General features: G+C 40.5%; 1 protein-coding gene across 2 annotated transcripts in view; it reads right to left on the bottom strand.

Moving 5' to 3' along the window:
- Nucleotides 1–5,547, bottom strand: part of SPOPL (speckle type BTB/POZ protein like) — a 77,259-nt gene extending 71,712 nt beyond the window's left edge. The window contains exon 1 of one of the 2 annotated variants that reach the window (XM_054477487.2): nucleotides 5,245–5,547. The gene's annotated coding sequence lies outside the window, so the exon portion shown is untranslated. The remainder of the gene's footprint in view (nucleotides 1–5,244) is intronic. The other variant, XM_054477483.2, reaches the window with a different exon arrangement.
- Between the last annotated feature and the right edge of the window lie 12,302 nt (nucleotides 5,548–17,849).

The raw sequence follows: 17,849 nt of genomic DNA, 5'->3' as shown, positions 1-17,849 counted from the left end.
TCCGAGTTACAACTCCAGCCCCGGCCCCCAGCCCGCGAGGGCGCGTGCGCGCGGCGGCGGCGGCTCCCGGGCCCTTGCTCCCTCCTCCAGCGCCGGGCACTTCCGGGCGGGCCCGGATTTGCCGCCGCGCTTGGGAAGTTGCCGCCGCTGCCGCCGCCAGGCACTGGGCTACCGGCTGGGCAGGCTCCGCAGCCCGCATCGCTCTGGCTAGGCGCACGGAGGCGCCTTGCTTAGCCTGACCCTTATATGGCCAAGCGTAAAACTTGTCCTGCCTAAAAGCCTGCTGAGACCTCGTACTTGGTCTAATCCGCGGGAGACGCCAAAGGCGGCGGCCGTTTGTGCGCACACAATGAGCTCCATTTTTCTTGGAGCTGTAGCAGTCTAGGAAGCCAGGGTGGAACTTTTGCTAAGCTCCCGTTGTGAGCCCAGAGCTGTAATAACTGCTGAGACACAACCAGCAGTATACAGGTTCCAGTTGGAAATCCAGAACTTTCCAGGTAGATAAAGTAACCCATGGAGCAGTATTTCGGGTGGAGGAGATGAGGCTCAGCTGGAAGTCTCAGGCCAGGAGAGCCTGCCGAGGGGCGGCCAGGGATGCCTAGGAAGTGAGTGCAGAAGAGCAGGCGTCCTCCTGGGACCGCACGGTGGGAAATAAAGCTGCACCTGCACAAATGTGTGAAGAGAGGATGGGATTGCCTTGTCTCTTCGGACATTTAGTTTAAAAAGGGGGTGACTACTGAACTCTTTATTCCCCACGGCCATGGGACAAAGATACTTAATCAAGCTACCAGGAGTAAACTTATTTAAAGAAGTTTGGGGGACCAACAATCCGGTCTTTGCTAGAACAGACATGAACGTCATTCAAGGATCCCAACTCTTTTTACTTTAACTGTGCATACGTCAGCAATTTTTATTTTGTTTTGTTTTGTTTTTGACAGGGCTGTCTGTCACCCAGGCTGGAGTGCAGTGGTGCCATCACAGCTCACTGCAGCCTCGACCTCCTAGGCTAAAGTGATCCTCCCAGCTCAGCCTCCCAAGTAGCTGGGACTACAGGAATGTGCCACGCCCAGGTAATCTTAAATTTTTGTGGAGACAGGTCTTGCTATGTGGCCCAAGCAGATCTCGAATTCCTGAGCTCAAGGGATCCGCCCACCTTGGTCTCCCAAAGTGCTGGGATTTGCAGGCGAGAACCACCACACCTGGCCATAAACCAACTTCTCATTGCTTACCTGGCTTTCCAAGAAAAGAGAGAGGGCAGAGGGAGAATATTTATTATTTTGCTATGTGCTGAGTATTCTAAGCATAGACTTGTATCATCTCTATTCTCTCAACAACCTCTCTAAAACTTCAAGGTAGAAATTTCCATCTTAAAATTAAGCAACAAGAACTAGAAATGGCAAGTAATTCATCCAAAGGTTACTGGGATTTGAATACTGGACAGGCAGATCCCCCTCATTTCAAATTAATACTACATTAGCTATTTTTTTATTTCTTTTTTTTTCTTTTTTTCTTTTTGTTTGTTTGAGACAGGATATTGCTTTGTACCCCAGGCTGGAGTGCAGTGGCGCGATCCTGGGTCACCTCCCGGATTCAAGCAATTCTGTGCCTCGGCTACCAAGTATCTGGGACTACAGGCGTGACTCCGGCTGATTTTTGTATTTTTAGCAGAAACAGAGACTCGCCATATTTCGCAGGCTGGGCGCAAACTCCTGGCCTCAAGTGAGCCTCCCACTTCTGCCTCCCAAAGTGCTAGGATTAGCACCTGACCTTACATTAGCAATCTTATTGACTTATTTAAGACAAAACGTGCTTTAAGACAAAATCTGTCTTTTAAGACAAAATTGTCTTTAAGACAAAAGTTTTCAGATAAAGATAAAATTAGCAGTGTAACCATAAAATTCAAAGTTGCCTTGGGCTGAGTTGGTAGAATGTTTATGCAGATCAGGGAACTCCAAAAGTTAAAAAAAAGAAGTGGAAGTGAGCATTAGGGAATGGGGGAAGAGTTGGTGGAGAGAGGAAATATTTGTGCAAACGTTTCACCATCTCCAAACACCAGCAAACAACAGTTGAAACTGTTTGCTACACTCACTGTGCACCCGTGTTAACTTTATGGTATGTGACATACAGCAAAAATTACATGTAATTTTTGACTAAGCCTTATAAAGCTCTTTCAACCCCTTCGTAGTATGTCACCCCCTCTCTTCCAATAATTAAAAATTATAAGACACCTAATAAATATAATACACTCATAGAATTAAATTATAAGTCCATCAAGTACATTTCCAATTGGAAGTTAAGAGTGATGCTGACCCTTCACAGTTGACTGGGCTGAAGTTGGGAACTGATTCAATAAACTTCCACCACAAGGATGTCAAATTGTTCCTCAGGGTATTCTCAGAGAGTCTTATCCCTAGGCTTGATCTCCTTACCCTAAGTGTTAGGACATGCCATTCCTCTCTTGCTTGCAGTATTCAATGACTTTACCCACTAATAAAATGATAGTAAATAGTAAGAATGAATATGGCTTGTAAGTAATGCTAACAAAACTGTGATGGCTTAGCAAAGTAAAAGATGGTTTTAATCAATAAGCTTGGATTAAAGCTTACTAAAGCTTGATGCTTTATTACCAGTCTGCTAAAGAACTACCTTCTTAATTTGATTTCCTACTTACTGGATACCTATTGGAAAACTAGAGAGATATGATAGGCTTTCATCTATTGCTGCCGTAAATAAATTTTTAAAATAGAGAAATAACAGCTTTATCATTAGTGTAGAGCACAGTTTGCCTCTGCTAGGTCAGTATTGGGCTTGCTTCGTTTAAGGCATTAACCATTAGGATCACCCAACCTGTCTTGCCTAAAAGCCTACTGAATAAATATGCGTATAACTTTTGCATATTTATTTTGCTACTTATTGTTGATTTTCTGTAGGAAACTATTTATACTCCTCAGTGTATATGGCCAACTTGGAAGTTCTACTTCTATAATTATGTCAGCAGTTAGTGAAGATGATCAGAACAGCCGTTCTGAGTTTAATACACCGACGAGCCTCAGACTCTGGATCTCCATGACCCAACCCTATGAGGCTCTGCCTGAAGAACCAATCAAGCTTCCTACTTTGATATTTTAGTGACTATAACATCTTGTTCCTCTTCTAAATTAAACACCACAGATGCTCCCATTTCATGGCTGTGTGGGCACGATGGACTCACCACTGCCTTGCACACCACCACCTGGGTTATACAATATTTTCCAATTCTAGTTGTCAGAAACTAAGCTCTACAAAATTCACAAATCCATTATTATTTTCCATGTAGAGAGAAAAAAGCAAGGAATATGCTTGTTAGCAAGCATGCAATACTTTATGAATCCTCAGTGATGTACTTCTTGGGCTTGCTGCTTCTGGAGATTTTGCTAATGCCCCTGCACGTTTTAATGCAGTCCACCAAGCTCTTTGCTAGTAAGCTGGTTTCCACTTTTTTTCTTTTTCTTTCTTTTTCTTTTTCTTTTCTTTTCTTTTTTTAAACAGGCAGGATCTCCCTTTGTTGCCCAGGCTGGAGTGCAGTGGTTATTTGTAGGCATGATGATGGCTCACTACAGTTTCAAACTCCTGGACTTAAACAATCCTGTCTCAGCCTCCTGAGTAGCTGGGACTTACAGATGCGCACCACCATACCTGGCATCCCACATATTTTTCTAATCATTATCCCCTTCTTTCCTAAATTTTCTTCAAGGAAACCAAACTCAGTCCCAACTTCCATAAGCTAACACTTATACAATTAAAATAACATTTAGCTTCTGGAATCAATGTGGAAAGAAATGACAACTTATTTGCTAATTATTTTTCACTGTAATAAATATCAGCCCTTTTATCTGGAAGGAAACACCAAAACCCTTGTTTAATATTAATAACTTATAAATTATTGTACACGTAATTTCATTCTCTTTTCCCATGTCTTCATTTTTCTGCCTCTGGCTTTTCACCTTGCTTGTGAATTCCTAGTTTTGTAGTACTTTTATATTATATGTTACTGACTTCTTAAGGATACAAAAAACTTCAGAACTCAAGCAATTCCACCTGTAAGCCTTGTCTAGTGATGCCTGTGGCAAAAAAGGACCCAAACATTTGATGTACTTATCACTCAAAAATCATTTCCAGAGAATTCTCAGGAAACTTAGAACAGGGCCTACCCCGAATTCTGAGAACAGGACCATTTTTAAGTCCTTTAAGTCCTTCATTGACACCCTTCCTTTCTCTTTCTTTCTTATTTTTCTCTTTCTTTTCTTCTTTTTTTTAATTTTCTTTCCTTTCTTCCTCCTTTCCTTTCCTTTTTTCCTTTCTTTTACTTTTCTCTTTCTCTCTTTCTTTCTTTCTCTGCCTTTCCTTTCCTTTTTCTTTTCCTTCCCCATCCCTTCCCCGTCCCTTCCCCATCCCGTTCTGTCCCGTTCTGTCCCGTCCATCCCGTTCCGTTCCGTCTTGCTCTGTTACCCAGGCTGGAGGGCAGTGGTGCAATCATAACTCAGTGCATTCTTGACCTCTTGGGCCCAAGGGATCCTCCCATCTCAGCCTCCTGCAGGCATGGACTATCAAGTCCAGCTAATTTTTTTTTTTTTCATTTTATTTTTTCTAGAGACCGGGTTTCACCATGTTGCCCAGGCTGGTCTGGAACTCCTGGCTTCAAGTGATCTCCCTGCCTTGGCCTCCCAAAGTGCTGAGATTACAGGCATGAGCCAAAGTGCCCGGCCAACACTCTTACCTTTATGTTCCCAGTCACATTATGTCAAATATTTCAGAATGCTTCTTTGTTTCAAATTAAATACACATTCATAAATTTACTGCTTTGGTTCTTTGGATAATCAATCTGTCAGGTCTATAGGAGAGATGATTTTTGTTGTTTTTCTTGTGAAAAATGTGAAGAATAAGTTGAATGGTTGGCGTACTGCCACATCTTATAGCCATTCAGTTAAATATTCATTTGAATTAGGTTTAAAACGTGGTTGAGGCTCTTGAAATGCTAGTAATCCGTAGATTCTTTATCGTTAGTGCCTCACGCATTAGAAATAGCAGTACTTCTGCTGGGGAATATATCATCTGGGAAAAGTCTTGGCTACCCTACCTGCAGGTCCTCTATTCATAGTGTAATAAAAGAAAAACAATAAAAATGATCTCTTCTACAAGATTATCCAAAACTCCTACAGCATCCCTCCAGGCATCAGCTGAGGGCTCTTATCCAAAGTCACTTACTGTTGCTGGAATTCTTTTATTCTGCCAGGATCCAGGCAGTCGCTGCTACCATGATCTAGTCCCTAATGACCTCTCTCTTCAGCTTGGCCAGCTAAGCTCTCTCCTGCTGGTGCCCTGGCCCTGCCCCTTCTCTGTTCTCAGGTAACAGAGAAAGAGGAGTTGTGGTTGGCCCTGGAACCTGGGTACAGACCCAGGGGATGTCTAAAGCTCTCCAGTCTGTTCTTCAGCTAGAGGCCACCATCCTCTGCACCAGCCCTAATTGGCTCTAGAGGTGCAACTGATCGGTCTCCTCCTCTTTTATCTCTGCTCAGTCATCACAATGTCTCCGGGTCAGGGTCTGTGGTCTCCTCAGAGAGACACACCCTCCTCCCTATCAGGGCTGTACCTGGCTAGAAAAGTTTGTTTAAACATCTGCCCCTGCAGTGCTCACTGGGTGGTTTCCTGTCTTTGTGTCCTTCTCCTAAATTGGAGCCACTTCACCCCAGTCACCTTGGAACCTGACTCGAGAAATGGCAGTTCCATGCCTATTTCTCTGGACACACAAAGCGGTCCTGTCTCCAGGGTAATCTCAGATTGGATCACCCCTTGTTTCACTTAGACTCAGGTGACCCTCCTCCCAATGAGGATGCGTATAGAATAGAATTAGGCCCTGCTCCCAGACAAGCAATCTAGAAGTCCATTCTCATTGGTTGACCTTCTGTGGTGTTCCTGAAATTGCCTTGTAGCCAGTCAGACACTAAGTAAACCCAGGAGCCTTGGAACCTCTGGACCTCAGTGTTCCTTGACTCACTGATTTTCCACTGGTCTGGTGCCTCAGAAGAACCAGATTCTCCTGTTCAGTCATCACTTCCCTTCTGCTGCTTCCCCACTTTAGAAACTAAGCCCTGTCTTGCTTTTGTCCATTCTGTATTTATACCCCCACACAAAACTGAATGGCCACTGGCCTCCAGATGGTTCTCCTACACTTCAGTCTTTCACTGCTAGCCTGCCTGCTGAATTGGAAACCCTGGTATGACCATTTCCAAAATTAGAAACCAGACTGCACCATCTCCAGGGGCACTGTGCCTGCATCTCTCAGCACTCAGTCGAGCCAACCTCTGCAACTGTCCCAGACACCCTTCCTTCCAGTCTCTTCTCCTCCCCTCCCCCACATTTCTGGCTATGGTGATTTGGGCTTTTGCCTTCCATTCTTTGCCCAACCTTGCTGAAGTCTTAACACATTGGACCTACCCTGCCTGAACTATGCCAAGCAGAAGAAAGGCAAATTCAAGGGTTACATAAACCCTGGATATTCTTTCAGAGGCCTCATCCCACATCCTATCAAACACTGGAAAATGTAGTCCTATCCCACATGAAAAGCACAATGTTTTGTTATGAAAATTAAAGGAATTCATATAATTTTCCTCTTGAAACATTTATTAATTTCATTTTATAGTTTGCTTTGTGTTTTAGAGCCAGGCCATTTTCTTGTCCAGCTCTCAAACAATTTGATAAGACTGGGAAATGCTTATGAGCTCTGGGCACTGCACCTATAGTGAGAACTTGAGCCTTAAAGGATGAGAAAAATACCTCTGGGAGGAAAGCAAACACTTACACACGTCTCTATGATGCAGTTCAAGCCCCTCACCCCCATCATCACTTAAATCTCTCTCTTGCCCAGTTTCTATATCCTAATGGGCTTCTTTGCCTGATCCCCTGTCTTGGCTACTCACCTTCTGCCAGCAGCTCTCAGACAAACACTCCCCTTATTCCCAAAGCAAGCTGGCCTGCCTGGATTTCAAGAGTTTCACCAGCCCCTAGATTCCCTTTCAAGCCCTTGTTCCATCTCTGAGGACCCTGCCTCCAGGCGACTGCCACTTTGGGCTGTGGCATTCGTTTGCTTGACCCTGTAGAAATGATAACTGGACTCTCTTAAGGCTGCAGCTTCATCTGGCTCCCTGGAGCCCCAGCCCCCTTCAAAGCCCTGGTCTGGGATTGCATATTGGGTGTTTTAGTCTTGCCCTGCCTGCTGGGACTGACCAGCAAAGGCCATTTGTGTCCCAAGTAGGACAGCTACCAGAAATCACACTTCACATTTTCCTACTTAAGGTGCCTGCTTACATTTCCCTGTGCTTTGAGTGTCTCCTTCTCTAAAGGAGCCTTTTATGACTCAGTCACATGTGGCATCCCTGCTACTCTTCTCTGTGGCTTTTCTGATCAGTTATCAGGTTAAGAACATGTACAAGAAAGCCAAAATATCCCCAGCAATTACCCCAGATTACATCTCTTGTAAATGTTAACCATTACTCAGTTGAAATAGCCATTAATAGTTGGCTTTTGTGTTCCAGGATTTCTGAGGTCTCTATACTAGTGATTCTGCAATTTCAATATATTTCTTAAAATTGAATTACACATATTTTGGGTACACAGTGATCCAGTTAAGAGGGAGAGTCTGCGTTTATATATTTTTGTCTCCTTAGTTTCCTTTCTCATTTTTTTCCCCCAGAAAGGAAATTAGACTAGCCTTTTAAAAATGGTGTTCTGCTGCAGTCTGCAATTTTGAGAGGAAAGGTGATGAATGCCTTTATTTTCATGTCGTCAAAAGCTCAGCAAGAATTTGCCTCTATTTTGACTGTGGAGCCTACTGTGTGCAAAACAGGTGTGACAAAATTCCCCCTATTAGAGCTGTTTTCTTTCTATTTTCTATTTTAAAAAAACTTTTATCTCTGTGGTAATCACTTAACCCTAAAAGGCCTGGATATTTATACAAAAAGGTACTGTGCTTCATTTGTCAAATACTCTTTCTCTTCTGAGTTTGATTTTAATTTTAGTTATTTAATTGTTTGGTCCAGGATAGACTTAAAACATCTTATTTTGAAAGAAAACATGATTAAGTTCCTGGAATATTTACTTGATCACTTGAACCAATCCATGGTGTTCCTCCATTGGCATTCCTCCGCGGGACATGTGATGACTAGCCTGCTAGTCTTGGAAGATACTCCTCTCCTGCCCTTCTCTGTCCTTACCTAAGCTGGCTTCTACAGGCTGTTTTCCAGACCCATGTGTTAGCTGGCTTCCTACTGGGCTAGGCTAACAGGGAGCACTGTCAGGTGACTGGAGGGTGGGAGAAACCAATGTATCTCCCCATCTCTTTCTGCCTTAGGCACCATCCGCTGCAGCTGTCTCCCCAGAGGCTCCCTCTCTTGCTGGACAGGCCTACCATGAAATCAGCCCTGGGATCTGACAATACTACCTCCTCCTGCCACCTACTTAAAAGTGTAATAGTTTCCTGTGGTTGCTTCTCCAGGGAAGAATTTCCCCTGGATTCTTCTCAGTTTTTCCATCACCTGTGCAACAGATTCCTTGTGTCACATTCTTTGTTTGAAGAAATAAGTGTGGTTTCTGTTTTTCTAGTTGAATTCAGCAGATTTATCCATTTTGTGTTTTCGTAAGGGTCTTACCCTGCTTAGGGGAGAAGGAATGATTTTCACAGGAAAGCTGTCACATTCAGTTTAGGAATCTGCCTGTGCTTCTCCAGGTGGCTTTAGTAATGTCATTGTTTTTTCCACCTCTTACTCCCCATACTTGCTCCTCACCTCCATACCCGACCTATGTCTCTCCTGCTTCCTCCGTTCTTAGAGCATATGACACCTATCTTCTGGGGTCACATTCCCAGAGGTACACAATGATTTGTTTTTGTTTATTTTTAAATTTCTTTTCATATGGTGTCCTTAACAAGAATGTCACTGCTGTAGGATAGGATAGCAAAAGAGCACTGGGTTTTTCATTCAGAATGTGAATCAGTGTGGCTTGTTTGAATCCTATAGCCTTGTCCTGCACAACAGTGCCCTTGATAGCAGAACAGGAAAAAAGATAATTTCACCACAAATCTATGAGGAGAAAATGAGATGAAACATATGAAAGGATTGTGCAAAAGATAAAAGGCTAAAAGAAAATAAAAAGAAAAGGCCAGGTATGGTGTTTCATGCCTATAATCCCAGCACTGTGGAAGCCCAAGGCAGGAGGATCACTTGAGCCCAGGAGTTCAATATCAGCCTGGGCAGCATAGAGAGGTCCTGTCTCTATTTAAAAAAAATTTTTTTTAACGATAAAATGCTAAGCAAATAAGAAGTTATTATTTTGAAATAGTAAATAAGCCTAAATTAGTTGTTTTCCTTGAAACAATTGTAATTTTAAAAGTTACCACAAAGGTATTTCTCAACTAGAATTTATACAGAAACTTAACAGCATCACAGTCTTGATTTATCACATGATTTCTCAATCTCAGTTCTATTGACATTTGAGGTTGGATAATTCTTTGTTGTAGGGAGCTGTCTTGTGCATTGTAAGATTTTTGGTGGCATCTCTACCAGTAGCACCTACCTGTCTAGTTATAACAAAACAGTTCTCAACATTGCCAAATGTCCCCTGGGGGGAAAAAAAAGAGACAAAACCGCCCCAAATTGAAAACCACTGATTTAACAAAACCTACTTGGAAAGATGTGCCTTCTTTTTAATATAAGTTGTTAAAACAAACCATAATTAAAAGAAGTCTGGTTTTTCATAGATTATTTGGGAAAAGTCTTTTAAAAATGCAGTTCAGTCATAAAATATAACCTTAAAGATCCAAAAACCCTACAGTGAAAGTCAGTGGTGATTGTCACAGCAGTGGTGTGTGTTACTAAGTATTTATGTTGGAGAAACTAATCTTCCTGTTAAGTATTGTGGTTGGACTACCTAACCAAGATGGTCTTTCTTCTTCATACAATTAATAACATTGTTATTTTTACTAGGTGTTAAAAAAAACCACACTAACACTTTATATCTGACTATTGTATGTTGAAATCCTTTGATGTCCTTTAAAAGGCAAGGTAACTCAGATTGAATATTAGTAGGAACATATATTTCACTCATAACATGACTCAGATATTTTGGGTTTGTACTTGTATGGACTACCTTGAGTAGCTGCAGGACTTAGAATTTTATGAGCATCACAGCTAAGTCAGTCTGTAGAATCACTCATATTTCAATTCCTAATATGATAGTCTTAGCTATCATTTAATTTCTAGAAAACTGGAAACCAAAGTATAACTATGTAAAGTCTAGAAATTATTGTATTTAAAATATTGATTCCAGCTCTCCAAATATGTCTCTTGTAGCTTATATCAATAGGTTTCTAAAACCAGTTTTCCATCTCCACTGTGTCAGTTAGCTTTCTTCCCAGCTAAAGAAAATATTGACCAAAGCAAGTTGCAAAACAGGTGAAACTGGTTGTAGTAAAAGAGTTACTTTTTGCTGGGAAGATAAAAGAGATGTAACTACTGTCCTTGACATGAGTATATTGCTAAGCTTCGTGGACACACATTCTGAGATTGGTAAAATACTGCTTCAGGAAAATTACACTTATCTCCTCATCTATGATTTTGCATTCTCCTAGTTAATCTTCTTTTGGGGGACAGTGAGCCTCCTTTGAAGGACTTATGGGCATTAATAATAATATCACTGTACAAAAATTAATAATATGTATTGCTTTTTTAAAGATATTTTTGAACAAGATATTTTAATAAAACAATCTTATTCAGTGCTACTTATTGTGGTTGGTGAAAAATAAATAAATAAAAACTATCTTATAACTGAGGTGGGTGGTCAGAGTGTTGGATGCAGACTGTGGGATTAAGTTCAGTCAGAAAGTTAGGGCACTTTTATTTGCTGTCATGCTTTTGAATTTGAAGGACTTTGGACCAAGCCTGCCTCTCCAGTTCACTGTCGTGTTCTCAGTTCATCACATATTACATCTGGCCTATGCTTCACATCTGTCAAGCCTCTGTGCAGACATTTGGATCTGTAAACTCTGCCAGGACAAAGCTTGGGCTAGCATCCCATACTATAAATGACTGTTCCTCAGTGGAATATTTTGTTTCCAAAAAAGAAATCTATTTGAGGTATCAGTGCTTGCCCCATCTGTTTTTTAAGATCTGAGAAACAACTATGTAAATATACATAGAAATGATTTGAGTCAAAGCTCTCATTCTCATCATAAATAAGGAAGGAAAGGCATTGATGATGGGCCATTTCAGAGTCCTCCCTGCTATCTCTGATTTAGAAAAAATATATGATCAAGGTGGAGTAATAGAACTAGATTTACCCACCTACCTGTAACAACTAAACAACAACAAAAACAGACAAAAGACATGAAACAATGGTTTTTATGACACTAGATATGAAGCAATGGACATGGTGATTCTTGAAATACAGGAAATAAAATGGATGAGACCTACTATTGCCCCAGTTTACTAATTTGAGAGAGTTTTCAGGTCATGACATGTGGTAGGAGAACAGAGGTAGAGCCCAGTTATGATTCTGAATTGAGGCAACATTGCTGAGAGTCCAGGATGATCGATGCAGTGAGATTTCTTAGGAAAGAGTGATAGAGGAGAGAGAGAGCTGCACAGAGTAAAGCCTGGGGGTCTGCAGAGGGATCTCTGTCAAGTATTCAGAAGAGTTTTGATCATGACTATGAAGAAACTACATGAGGCCTAGAAAAGGATCATCTGGAGGAAGTAGAGAGAACCTGTGGCCATAACATACATAGGGCCAGAAATAGTGTCTGTTCCCACTACCGGCCAGACTGGAAAAGCTCGTAATTCATAGGCACTGGATAAAGTACTCAAGAAGGTCTTGCCTCAGTGGTGGGAAATAATTAGCCCTAGCCTGAGAACTGCTCTCAACCTGCCAAACAAATCATAAAAGCAACATCTGAAAAGATCAAACTGTTTCCAAGTAACTTAACATCATACCTGAACAAAGCTCAAGAAGATTTATGAGAGTTCAAAAGTATCCGGCACCCAACAAATTCACAAAGTATGCATGCAATCAAAGATTACCGGGCGTACAAAGAAAAAGAAAAAGAAAAACACAACTCATAATGGGGAGAGCAACGAGTCAATCAAAACGGACCCAAAATTGGCACAGATGATATAATTAGCAGAGACAGACACTAAAACAATTATTGTGACTATGTTCCAAATGTTCAAAAAGCTAAGTAGAGATGGAATATATTTTTAAAAGACCCAAATCTGGTTGGAATTTCTGGTGGGAATATAAAATGGTGCAGCCACTTTAGAAAAGTCTGGCAGTTCCTCAAATTGCTAAACATATAGTTACTACATGACATAGCAATTCTACTCCTAGGATGTGCGCAAGAGAAATGAAAATATTTTTGCACAAAAACTCATACATGAATGCTTATAGCAGCCTTATCTTTAACAGCCGAAAGGTAGAGACAGCCCAAATGTCTGTCATCTGATAAACAGATAAAATATGGTATATCCATAAAATAATTGAATATATTTAGTCATAGAAAGGAATAAAGCATGGACACACACTACAACCTTGCAAACATGCTAAGCGAAAGAACCAGACACAAAGGCCCATGTATTATATGACTTCCCTTGCATGAAATGTCCAGAATAGGCAAATTCATAGAGACAGAAAGAAGATAGTGATTGGCAGGGATTGGGAGATTGGAAAGTGACTGCTAATGAAGGTGAGGTTTCTTTGGGACATATTGAAAATGTTCTGGAATTAGATAGTAGTGATGGTTGTACAATCTTTTGAATACACTGAATACCACTGAATTGTATACTTTACATGGGTAGATTTATGGTATGTTAATTATATCACAACGATGATGGTTAAAAATAGATGCAATCAGAATCAATTTATCTTTCTATTACCATGTTAGTTGTATAAACTCTCTTCCATTTCACTCCTTCTATTCTGTCCCTAACCCATCCCATCTTTCCACTAACAAGGTTTCACAAGGTTACCAATGACCTGAATGTATCTGATTCATTGTCAGCCTCTGTTCAGTTTTTCCTAAATATCTCAGCAGCATCAAAATCTCTCAACATTGCATCCTTTTAGTAACAGCAGCATCTTCTATAGATTTCATGAAATACACTCACCTAGTTTTCTCTTACCGGACTTTATAGCTGCATACTCATGATCTTCACTTAAATGTCCAGTAGGTACCTAAAGCCTAACATGTATATGACAGAATTCGGATCTACTTGCTATAACCACATCCTACAAATACATATTAGGTAGGCCCATACCTACTCTTGCCCTAGTCTTTCCCATGAGAGTTAACACACAATCATATATCCAGGTGCTCAGGCCAAAAACTAGGGAGTTGTTTACCATGTTTTATTTCTCTCTTTCCCTAATCCTGCCACATCGAATCCACTGGAAGGTCTTAATAGTTCTACCTCCAGAAATCTATGTGGAACCTGTCTCCATTCTCCAGTTATTTATTCAGAGGTTAAAGAGGAGACTGGAATGGTGCCTGAGGGATTAGATTCTATCTGGTCTTGTGAGCCATTATATGAACATTCACCTTTATTCCAAATAAGATACAGAGTTTTGACCAAAGTAATAACATGATCTGACTTAAGTCTTAAAAGGATCACTCTGACTTCTGTAGTGAAATTAGACTGTGGGGGAAAATGAAAATAGGGAACCCAATCAGGAGGCTATTGAAATTTTAAAAAAGGATTATGGTTCAGACTAGAAAGTTGGGGGCAATGGAGGTGTAAGTGGTGATTGAGTTCTATTTATACTTTTAATACAGAGCCAAAAAGATTTGCTGATAAAGTAGATGTAGAGTGTGAAAGAGAAATTAAATGATGCCAGGACTTTGGTGTGAGCAAATGGAATGATGAGTATGCCATTTCCTAAGCAGAAGATTATTGAGTGAGCATGTTTGGACAGGAGGATATAAATTTGATTTTTAAAATTTCCAGTTGGAACTATTTATCAGATACCAGATAGAGCTATCAAAAAGGATAGTGGATATATAAGTCTGGAATGCAGAGGTGAGATCAAACTGGATAAATAAATTCTGGAATTTTCATTTTATATGTGATATTGAAAGCCACAGAAATTAACAAAATCATAGTCAAAAAATAATAATCAAAATCATAATCAAAAAAGTTAGAGAAAAGTTCATGGGCTTAGCCGTGGGGGCCCTCCAATAGTTAGAATCAAAGAGACAAGGCAAAACTAGCAAAGTAGGTTGTGGTAAAGTAGCCAGTGAAGTAGAGTAAAAACCAGTTGAGCGTATTATCATTTTCAGATGGGCAAAATTGCAGCATATTTGACTGCTATGAAGAGGGAAAAATTTGGGATGCAGGTAGAGCAAGATGAATTGCTAGAATTATATCCTTCAGTGGGCAGGAAAGTATGGGATTAGAACACTAGAAGACATGTTGGTCTGGATAGGCACAGGGTGTTCATTTATAGTAACAGAAAAGAAGGCAGTAGGTGGGCACAGATGCAGAGATACAGGTAGGTATTTGGTAGGAGTTTCTGGAGGTTCTCTTATGAAGGACAGATAAGATCATTGAAGAAGAGAAGAGAGAAAGTCAAGGAACTGAGAGGCCATGGAGTTGAAAGGATCATCCACATGAATATTACAATCACCAAGAATTATTATAGGGATAGTGTTTGATAAAATGTCAATCAGCTAAAGGCTAAATCTTTAAGGAATGAGGAGGAGTGGTCAAGGGAAACACAGTGAATCATAGCAATATGGTGGGAAAATATGATATTAAAAGCTGGAGTTTTAGAGGAAGAAGAGAAAATGATCTGGAAGCAGTAAGGAGCCCCCCACTGGCCTAGTGGTATGTGGCATCTGAGAGAAGATATTGGCACTACTTGAGAGGGCTACAGGAAAAGCTGTGTTTCCAGGGGAGAGAGAAAGACACGTGGAAATATGGAAATGCATGTATTAAGTTTTTGGCTGTCACAGTAACTAGTGGAATTCTGTGTCCAAAGAAGAGACACACTAAACATCCTGAAAGGTAATGGCAAGATTATATGACATGGACATATGTTACCCAAATGCCAGTAGCACCCCTGTTAGGAATCTAAAAGTAGAAAGAACATTCAGAGAAAAGGCTTGGATTGATTGTCTTAGTTGAATTTCTCCAGAAACAAATCTTGATTGTAAGTAATTTATTCAGAAGTACTGGGAAAACCTGTAAAGGAAGAGGGAAGTGATCCAGGGAAAAGAAGGCAGTCATCCAATGGTGCAGTATCGAGCCAAGGTACTGCCATGGGCAACTGAAGTTTAACCTTATGGGAAGCTCAAATGAGGAAATCTGAGAAAGAAGAAAAACACACTCCTCACAATTATTTAATCTCAAGAGTGAGATAGCTGAAGTGAACACACACCAGCTTCTGAGAGTCATTGGTAGAAGGCTGCATATCTGATGAACGTGGGCAGAGCACCGACAGCCTGTTACAGGACGTAGAATAAAGGTTTATCTCTAGGATAAATTACAATGAGAAGAATCTTCTGGGTCTAAGAATAAGTACATGTGTGATTTTGAAAGATACCTGCAAATTGTCCATCACAGACAGTATACTAATTTACATTCACCCCAGAAATGTATGATAATATTTCTTTCTACCCTCCCCAAGTTTATATTCTATTAAACTCTTTTCTTTTTGCTAATCTTTGGTAAATATACATTTCAGTGTAATTTTCATTTTCATTTATCTTATTAAGAGTGAAATCGAACAGCTTAACATATATTTAGAAGCATTTTTTATTTCCTTTTCTGCAAACTGCCTGTTAACATTCCTTGTTCATTTTACTTTCAGTTATCAGTCTTTTTCTTACTGATCTGTAGAAAAGCAATATGAGGTTCAAATATTTTCCCAGTCCGTTATGTCTTTGGAATTTTTCTTTTCTTTTTTCTTTCTTTCTTTCTTTTTTTTTTTTTTTTTTTTGAGATAGAATCTCGCTCTGTCGCCCAGGTTGGAGTGCAGTGGCATGTTCTTGGCTCACCACAACCTCCGCCTTCTGGGTTCAAGTGATTCTCCTGCCTCAGCCTCCTGAGTAGCTGGGACTACAGGTGTGAACCACCACACTCAGCTAATTTTTGTATTTTAGTAGAGATGGAGTTTCACCATGTTAGCCAGGCTGGTCTGGAACTCCTGACCTCAGGTGATCTGCCTGCCTCAGCCTCCCAAAGTGCTGGGATTACAGATGTGAGCCACTGTGCCCAGCCTGTCTTCAGAATTTCTTTATGGAATTCTGTCCATTTCTCTTCATCTCCTCTACTGATCCAAGCCTCCTTCTCTCAGCTCCCACTTACACTAAACCCTTGCCTCCTACTAAATCTCTCCTTCCACTCTGCCACTAAGACACTATTATTTTCTATGTACAAGATAGGGTGCAATGTGAAAAATATGAATCACATCATACTACATCCCTACGAAAAATACCCCAAGGACTGCTTTCTAGTACACATAAATCTAGACCCCATATTATGGCCATTTTGGCCTGGTATGATTCACACCTTGCCTCCTCATGTTGTATCCCTAAAATTTCACATTGTTCACTTTCTTCTTCATTTAGCAATCAGCATGATATCACCCTCTGAGAAAAGCCAACCACTGCCTTCTGAGTCAAAATGGCACGCATACCACAGTGTATGTGAGATACCAGTTAGGTACCCACATCTCCAGCTTTCTGATCTCTTTCTGCCTCTTTGTATTATATTTCTCTTATTATTTAGTATGATGCCAAGCACATAATAGACTCTTAATACTTTGCCCAAAAGTATTCTTCAAAATTAAAGGATATTGTCTTACATTCAAATTCTCGTAAGTCTTTCACATTTTAGAGCATTTTCTAAATTACTTTATTTTGAACAAATATTATTTGGAGAACACAAACTGAAATAACCCAAATCAATACTAGATTTATTTATTTATGTATTTATTTATTTATTTTTCCTTCAACTTTTAAGTTCCAGGGTACTTGTGCAGGATGTGCAGGTTTGTTACGCAGGTAAACATGTGCCATGATGGTTTGCTGCACACATCAACCCATCACCTAGGTATTTTATATATATATATATATTTTTATTATACTTTAAGTTCTAGGGTACATGTGCACAACGTGCAGGTTTGTTACATATGTATACATGTGCCATGTTGGTGTGCTGTACCCATTAACTCATCATTTACATTAGGTATATCTCCTAATGCTATCCCTCCCCACTCCGCCTATGCCATGACAGGCCCCGGTGTGTGATGTTCCCCTTCCTGTGTCCAAGTGTTCTCATTGTTCAATTCTCACCTATGAGTGAGAACATGCAGTGTTTGGTTTTTTGTCCTTGCAATAGTTTGCTGAGAATGATGGTTTCCAGCTTCATCCATGTCCCTACAAAGGACGTGAACTCATCCTTTTTTATGGCTGCATAGTATTCCATGGTGTATATGTGCCACATTTTCTTAATCCAGTCTATCACTGTTGGACATTTGGGTTGGTTCCAAGTCTTTGCTATTGTGAATAGTGCCACAATAAACATACGTGTGCATGTGTCTTTATAGCAGCATGATTTATAATCCTTTGGGTATATATCCAGTAATGGGATGGCTGGATCAAATGGTATTTCTAGTTCTAGATCCCTGAGGAATTGCCACACTGTCTTCCACAATGGTTGAACTAGTTTACAGTCCCACCAACAGTGTAAAAGTGTTCCTATTCCTCCACATCCTCTCCAGCACCTGTTGTTTCCTGACTTTTTAATGATTGCCATTCTAACTGG

This window comes from Pongo pygmaeus, chromosome 11 (assembly GCF_028885625.2).
Source record: "Pongo pygmaeus isolate AG05252 chromosome 11, NHGRI_mPonPyg2-v2.0_pri, whole genome shotgun sequence".
Lineage (NCBI taxonomy): Eukaryota > Metazoa > Chordata > Mammalia > Primates > Hominidae > Pongo > Pongo pygmaeus.
Note: the sequence above shows the minus strand (reverse complement) of the source record. Positions and strands in the feature narration are given on the sequence as shown.